Here is an 8,440-nt window from a genome sequence, read left to right as displayed (position 1 = left end):
CTGCTAAAGCGACAAGCAAAGGTGAATTACCTATTATTGTGATTCACAGATTGGAAATTTTCCAATATAAATCCAATTCCCTTTATATGGTTCTGTTAATCAAATGAGATAGTATTTGTAAAGTGCTTAGTATAGTGCCCGGTATATAATAAGCATTTTTTTTTGGGGGGGGTATTAGGGAATGGGGTTAAGTGACTTGGCCAGGGTCACACAGCTAGTAAGTGTTATGTGTTTGAGGCCGGATTTGAACTCAGGTCCTCCTGAATCCAGGGCTGGTGCTCTATCCACTGTGCCACCTAATTGCCCATATAATAGGCATTTTTAATAAATGCTTGCGCAGCTAGGAAGAAAGAAAGGAAAGAAGGAAGGAAGGAAGGAAAGAAGGAATGAAGGACATATTAAGCACCCACTATGTGCCAAGCACTATGTTAAGTGCTTTACAAATATTATTTCACCTGTTCCTCACAACAACCCTGAAAGATAGGTACTATTATTATCCCCATTTTGCAAATGAGGAAAATGAGGTAGACAGAGGTTAAGTGACTTGCCCAAGGTCATATAGCTAGTAAGTATTTGAGATTGCAATTGACCAACTTCAGGCCCAGCACTCTATCCACTGTGCCACTAGCTGCCTCTGAAAATTATTCTATATTTCTTAGAAACATTTTTTCCAAAATATGAAAGTAAAGAAAGTGTATGGGCTATAATATTAGAAATTATTACCTCCTTTCCCTTACCTAGGACCAACAATATATCAATGATTCCCATCACCACAACTCCTCATTAAGGCAAAAGTCTAGGTAGTTGACAGCTAATAAACACAATCAACAGTGTTTGTGAAAGTTATAACACTGCACACGCGTGCATGCGCACGCACAAGCACATAGGGAGGGAGCCATGATAACACCCTTGGAGAGCAAAAGTACAAATAAGCAGGTCTAGTCAGGAAGAGGAAAATCAGAATAATCCATGTATTCAAAAAAAGGATTAGGAACCTGAGGCTTCCTCCCCCCATCATCAAATCAGCAGCCCATCAAACAGATATTGCTTTCTGCTAGTGACCTGCCTCTATTCATGTAAAGAAAGATGCTGTTGAGCTCCACACTTAGAAGACTTTCAAGACTATTTGAACCTCCATGTCTGCTACACTCTCAAAAACGATTACTTTGTGTGGGTCACTTTTAGTAACCGTCAGACTTATTTGTGTGAAATGTTATAGGATTACTCCCCCTTCTCATTGGCTTGTGTGAGTCGATATGTTTTTCCTGAAACCTGCTCATTCAGGTCTGGATCTGAATTTCCCGGCAAAATAGTGGTTCCTGGTAGGAAATCTGTGTGTCAGTGTTCATGTGTAGGAAACTGGAAGAAATCAAGAAGATGATCCTATCATTATGGGGAATGGCCATCAACTGCTGACCAACTAGCACTGACACGGCAAGCATCAAGCCTAGCCAAAGCACCGATGCATGCAAGAGAGAGGTACCGGAGAAGTCAAACCCTCACCAGTACTGTCCTTCAGACCCTGATGGAGACAGTCCAGGAACCAGAGCCCAAAAACCCTGGCAATAACAGTGCCTCCAAGACCACTATCCTTGCCTCCTGTCTAGCTCCTACAGCCATCATCAAAGAGATCAACCTCTATGGAGAATGGACCCATCATCCTCACCACCACCTGTGATGAATGAAAAGTCTGAAAGACATAATTTATGGGTAATTAGCAATCAATTTATTAATTATGGCTAGTAAATAATTAATAGATTGAGGTCAGTGGCTTTCTCTTGTAAACCAAAGTCTCCCGTTGGAGGATACTGAACTTTTAAATACACTTGGAGAGTGAGTATTCCCAATATGGAGAAATCAACTCTGATTGGTAACAATTAATGAGAGAATGAATATTATAATGAGAGGTGGACTTATTCTAATGAGGGGCTGGGGGACATGACTCTGATCATGTCATCTTTGGACAAAGAGATTCATCTCCACACCCAGATAATTTACTCAAGCAATCTATACAAAAAGATCTATCCTCCACCCAAACCGCTTACAGTTGAACAATGGGCCCAAAATTCACCTAGATAAGATGATCTTTACCCTTTAATCAGAACTAAGCTTTCCCAGTTGGGTGGGGTCCCACCCAAGATTGAACCCAATCTTATCATCAGCCCTGTCCTTTAGAGGCCTTGACCTAGTAACTAAATGAGGAAATAAAAAGGGGGGGAAACCTGGATCTACCCAGTATTTATTAGTTATAATGAAATGATTATATAATAAAATTATATAATTATATAATAAAATAATATAATAATATATGATAAAATATATTATTAATTTTTCTCATACCTAGACCAACCAAGGATCAACTGCCATCACCGGACACATAAGCCCAAGAGCCCCGGGAATAGCAACACCTCCTAGATCACTGGCCCTGCTTCAAAGCTAGCCCCCAAAGCCATCCTCCAGGGAATCATCCTTGTGGAGCACAGGCTAACCTTTCCCATCAACTGTCAACTATCTGCCCTCTACCAGAGAGATAAGCTGACCTAGCTAAAACATCAAGAGACCACAAAGGAGAAACAGGATATAGCATGTGCCAAGTAAATCAAACCACAGCCCCCACCTCCCTCAGACCCTGATGGAAATAGATCAGGATCATGAGCCAAGAATCATGGGAAATGGCAGATTTTCCCCCACCCTCCCAGACCACCAGCCCTGCTTCCCACCTGACCCTAGAACTCAGGATGATTCCTAGAAACCAGCTCTTTTGATAAGAGCTGGCAACTGCTTCTAGGCAGCTAGGTGGTACACTGGATAAAGCACTGGACCTGGAGTCAAGAAGATCCAAGTTCAAATTCAGCCCCAGATACTCACTAGCTGTGTGACCCTGGGCAAGTCATTTAACTTCTGCTTGCCTCAGTTTCCTCATCTGTTAAATAGAGATAATAATAGCACCTACCTTCCAGAGTTGTTATGAAGATCCAATGAGATAATATTTGTAAAGCACTTAGCACAGTGTCTGGCACATAGTAAATGCTATATAAATATTACCTATTGTTATTATTATTATTATTCAAGTGCTACAGGTCCTGCTTCCTCAGCAATCACAGCTACTGAATATTCATGGAAGAAAGTTCTCACCACCAAAGACTTTGGCACTGTCATGTGGTTCACTATTAGAAACAGATATGGTTTTGTTATTGAAAATAACATTAAAGAAGATGCATTATATTTTACTTTCCTTCCACACTTTAAGGACTACAGGATCTTTCCATTTGACTTTAGCTGAAATTTCTTATTTGTGATGTCTCCAGCTATTAGAATGTGCACTTCTCAAGAGAAAGAATTGCCTTGCTTTTTCTACTGGTATCCCCAATGTAATAAATGTATAAACTGTGTTTATATATAATAAAAACTAAATAAATGCTTTTTTCATTCATTCATTCTTTTATTCACTCATTTGTTTTTTCATTCATTCATTTATGAGAATTTGTCCCAACTATCCTGGTTCTTATCTAAGATGTAGTTAATAGTTATACCCTATTTCTACTCTATCACTATTATGCCCAGGTTCAAATCAAAATTCTTACCTCAATGTGCTTCCAAAAAAAACTTAATTGAACTAATGGTTGGTCTAAGTCATCTAATAAAATATGCTCTAAATAGCAGCTATGGAAAGTGATAGCTTTCCTGACTACATTTTCACTCTCTTTCTATCTCTAGCTTATCCGAAATCTTAGGACCAGCACTCAATTTCAGCAACTGAGATGGTCCATTCTGGGAAAAGCTATTCAGCTCAGTGGACTGGATATCACAAGGTTTTTGAAACATTAAAGTACTTGCAACCTTGCCAGAGCCAATAAAAAGGATCTAGGCTGCTGTTTGATACGGGGAAGAGGTTGATCACACCTTAAGTGGAAATAAAGACCTTCTAAAGCTCTCCATCATCTCTAAGGCCCAGAAACTATGCCTTTGTGGGAGTGGGATTAGAAGGAGGGAATGGAAGATGGGAATTTTCCCCCTCTCACCTAAAGATATTCATAACATTCTTTTGACAGTTATGTATGGAGAAAATCTTTGACTCAATGAATTGGCTTGATTATTGTCCAAATGAAAAATAGATAGTAAAAGAAGGGGGAAAAAATACCTCTCCAATGCCTTTCAATCCTGACTCATTTATTTATACCCTTATTATTCTAATTCCAGGTCTGGACTAAATAGATACTGAAAATAATGCTCAAAATATAGTAGTTTTATGATGTGGTTATAGGATCCTTAGGGAATAGGAATAATCCACAAAACTCATTTTCTGGTATGATGTGAGAGGTTAATGTGTTAACCAAGGGCTCCAACCAAATGCTTGGTGGGACCACTTGAAGGGAGAGATAAGGAGAAACATTCTGCATGTCTTACCAGATTTGTTTTATATCCCTTAAACTGCTCTGAGATGAGCCGGAAGAACTGCAGGGAAATCCTCCAAGCTATAAAGAAATTAAATAATGCTGAGCCTTTCACTAACAGCTTTCATCTAAGTATTTTCAAGCACATTACAATTACTACCTTATTGGTCCTTGGAACACCCTAACACAGTAGCTTAGTAGTAAACGTTATCTATATTTAGCAGGTGGAAAATCTGACTGAGAGATTAAGTGATACATCCAAACTCTTATATCGCTGTTAGAAACCTGAATGAGATTCAGGGCTTCTGACTTCTACTATATTTCTCTACCATGTGAACCATTCTTTTCCCCTGAGAATTAAGAATTATAATAGTATAGATATATATATATATTATATATATATATGGTTACAAAATGTTTTTATCTCAGAGCCTCACAAAAGTTTTGAGAGGTAAATAGAATCGTAAGATGACAAAGTTAGAATGGACCTTAGTATAAATATTATTATTACCATTTTACAAATGAAGAAACTGAGGCACAAACAGAGAAAAATTGTGAAGTACCCACACACACAGCTAATAAACCATAGTCACGATTTGAATCCGGGTCTTTTAATAGCAAATTCAATATTCTTTCCGCTATTCCACATTGTCACCAAGGAGTAGAGGTTTTAGGAATAAAGACTTTAAGTGGTAGAAACAGGATATGCCTCATTTCCATAAGAGATTCCTCTCCCCCCAGCCCCTTGTCTGTTCAACTTTCCTTTGCTTTGTACCAAAACTTCTTTCTTCCAGGCTAGTGGTTTCTCTTCCAGATCCCACAGGAATAACTCCCCACCTGGCCAGTTGTCTCTGCTATTACTTCCAATCACTTCTCTGAAGTTAAACACCAGTTCTGGATGAACCAGGGTATTTAGCTTCTTTTGCCAGTATGAGAGCACAATCCTGCAAGGTGGTACATAGATGTAAGGCATTTGTTCATTTTGGAACAGCACATTTGGGGTTTGAGGCAGAGTAGCATAGTGAATAGAAAGTCAGCCTCAAACTTAGGAAAACCTACCTTCAAGTCTCATCTTTGACATACTGGCGATGTGACTGTGGGTGTTGTTGTTATTCAATCATTTCAGTCATGTCTGACTCTTCATGACCTCATTTGGGGTTTTCTTGGCAAAGATACTGGAATGGTTTATTATTTCCTTCTCCAGCTCATTTTACAGATGAAGAAACTGAGACAAACAGAGTTAAATGACTTGCCCAGGGTCTCACAGCTAGTAAGTATCTGAGGTCAGATTTGAACTCAGGAACATGAATCTTCCTGACTCCAGGCCAGGCATTCTATCCACTGTGCCACCTATCTGCTCTATAACCATGGGTAAGTCACTTACTCAATGCCCCCAAGTGACTCTCTAAGATGGGAAATTATAGAGCACTTGCTGATCTACATCAGTAAAAAGAGCATAAGATCTCTAAGCATAAGATCTCCAAGCATAAGATCTCCTCATAAGATCTCTAAACCAATGAAAGCACAACTCTAGTCCCCCCAAAAAATGTTTTGGAGTTTCTACTATATTACCATGTAATAGATGATTTCAAACTCATTAACTCTGTAGGGTAGTTACCACAGATGTCCACATTCTCTACTGAAATGGGTGAATCCCAGTGTTCTCTCTAGCAGAGACATTATTTTTACTTTGGTGAGAATACTTCCCATTTTAATGATCTGTCTGATCTTGGCCTTTTGCTTCTTCACTTCTACAAACATTCATTAATCACCCACTGTGTACAAGGGAGTAGACTGCTGAACACTAAAGATACAGAAGCAAAACAAAACAAAAGGAAAAAACGAACAAAAACTGTGAAGATCCTGGCCCTCAAGAGGATTACATTCTACCAGAAAGATGCACAAATCAGTAGAGATAAGAAGGACAATTCTAAAAGGCAGAAATAAGGAGGGAGTAGATTCTAGCTATGGGGGCTGGCCTGTGAAAATGAACAGCCACAGCAGATAGCATGTAATGTTTAACTACAGCTAGTAGTTCAGTTGCCTGGAACATGAGACACTTGAAGGAGAGTAATGGAAAATAAGGCTAGAATGGTAGGTTGGAGCCAAATTGAGGAGGATTTTGCCAGGCTGAGTTTGGATTTTATCCTAGAAATAATGGGGAATCACTTAAGGCTTTTTCCTAGGGCAGTGGTGTGGTTTCATTTATGCTCTAGGATGATTATATTGACATCTATGTGGAAAATTAACTGAAGGAGAGTGGAGGGGGCGAAGATCTTGTTACACTAGCAAGATGATGAGGACCTGAACTCAGGCAGTACCTGTGGGAGAGGAGAAAAGACAGGCACAGAAGATTTCTGGTTTGGTCTCTGACCTTTGCCTTGTTTCTCTTTTCACTCTCTCCCTTGACAGTCTCAATCACTCTCAAAGCTTCAATCATCACCCTTTTTTGCAGAATGACTCTCATATCTGTATTTCTGACCTTCACTTCTTTTCCAAGCTCCAAACCTGAAGTTCCAGCTGGCTACAGGACATTTTCATCTGGAACTCTACCCCCAAATCAGTATGTCTAAAGCCAAGCTTATTATCTTTCCCAGAACGTCTGCTCCTCCTTGGATTTCAAAATCTTTGTCACTGGCACCACCATCCACTCAGTCTACTGTGTTTGAAACTTTGGTGTGATTCTCTACTCTTCCTTTTTTTCCTCACTTTTTATATACGATCAGTTAACAAGTCCTATGAGTATTACCACCACAATGCCTCTTAAGCTCATTTTCTCCTGTCTCATTTCCACAACACTAGATCCTGATTGCCTAGATGATCATAATAGTTCCTAACTGGTCTTTCCAAGCAGCAAGGCATAGCATAGAGTGCTAGACACAGAGCCTAGAAGTCCTGGGTTTTAATCCTTCCTCTGATGCTTATTAGCCATGTGCTCATGGGTAAATCTCTTAGCCTATTTCATCCTTACCTTTCTCATCTGGTGAATGAAGATTGTATGTAGTGCCTGCCTCAGTGTGGTATGAAGCCATGTATATAACTTTAAAGGGTTGATTTAGTGTCAGTTGCTAGTCACACCTTACTCTCTCCCCCTTCCTATCTATCCTTCATTTTGCTGCCATACTTATTATTCCTTCCTCATGCATAAAGCTAGACATGCCACTACTGTACTCACAACAGTTCTCTGTTTTCTCTGAGTTCTCTATTGACTGCTGAACAAAGTTCAATCCCCTTTGCCTTATTCAGATTCCTTGACAATTCATCAGGACTTAACCTGGTTATTTTATAGTACAATCTTCTGTGTACTCTGTGCTATAGCCAACTTTCACTGCTTGTCATTCCAAAATGCAGCCTGTGCTTCCTCACCCCTGTGTCTTTGTCTTTGAAGTTTCCTGCGGTTGAATAGTTCCTCATTTCTCATCCTTTAAAGTCCAACTCGAATTCTATGTCATCCAGGTGAGCTTCCCTGATCTTTGATTTTGATAACAAACATTTTTTCTCCCTCAGACACTGAGGACCCTCTGTGCCATCAGAAATTAATCTTCAATGTCTTGCTGCACTATGTATTAGGATTTTCTTGTAGCATGTATCAAATACCCTTCCTAAAATGTGAGCTCCATGAAGGTAGATCTAGTAAGGTGCATTATCTGCTTCAAGTCATTTCCAGCTGCTACCCTCCTGCCAGAGTGATTTTCCTGCTCTGTAGGAAAATGGCATTCACCTATTCAATTAACTCCAGTGGCTCCCTATTACCTGTAGAATCAAATTAAAACTCCTGTTTACTATGCAAAGCTCTTCAAATCCTGGTCCCAGCCTGCCTGTGCAGGTTGCTACAATCCCACACGCCCCTTCATGCATTTAAGGCAAAGACAAACTGGCTTTCTTGATATTTCTTATATATAACACTGCATTTCCCATCTAACAGGAACCTACTGCCTCCTCACCTCCACTTTTAGAATCCCATTTTAAAGGGGCCATCCCTTAACTCACTTCTTAAACAGGCCTGATCACTGAATGGGTGTTGTCTCACTCAGATTGAGAACTCT

Source organism: Vombatus ursinus, unplaced genomic scaffold (assembly GCF_900497805.2).
Source record: "Vombatus ursinus unplaced genomic scaffold, bare-nosed wombat genome assembly UNPS02014812.1, whole genome shotgun sequence".
NCBI lineage: Eukaryota > Metazoa > Chordata > Mammalia > Diprotodontia > Vombatidae > Vombatus > Vombatus ursinus.
The sequence above is the reverse complement of the archived record's forward strand: the minus strand, read 5'-3'. Positions refer to the sequence as shown.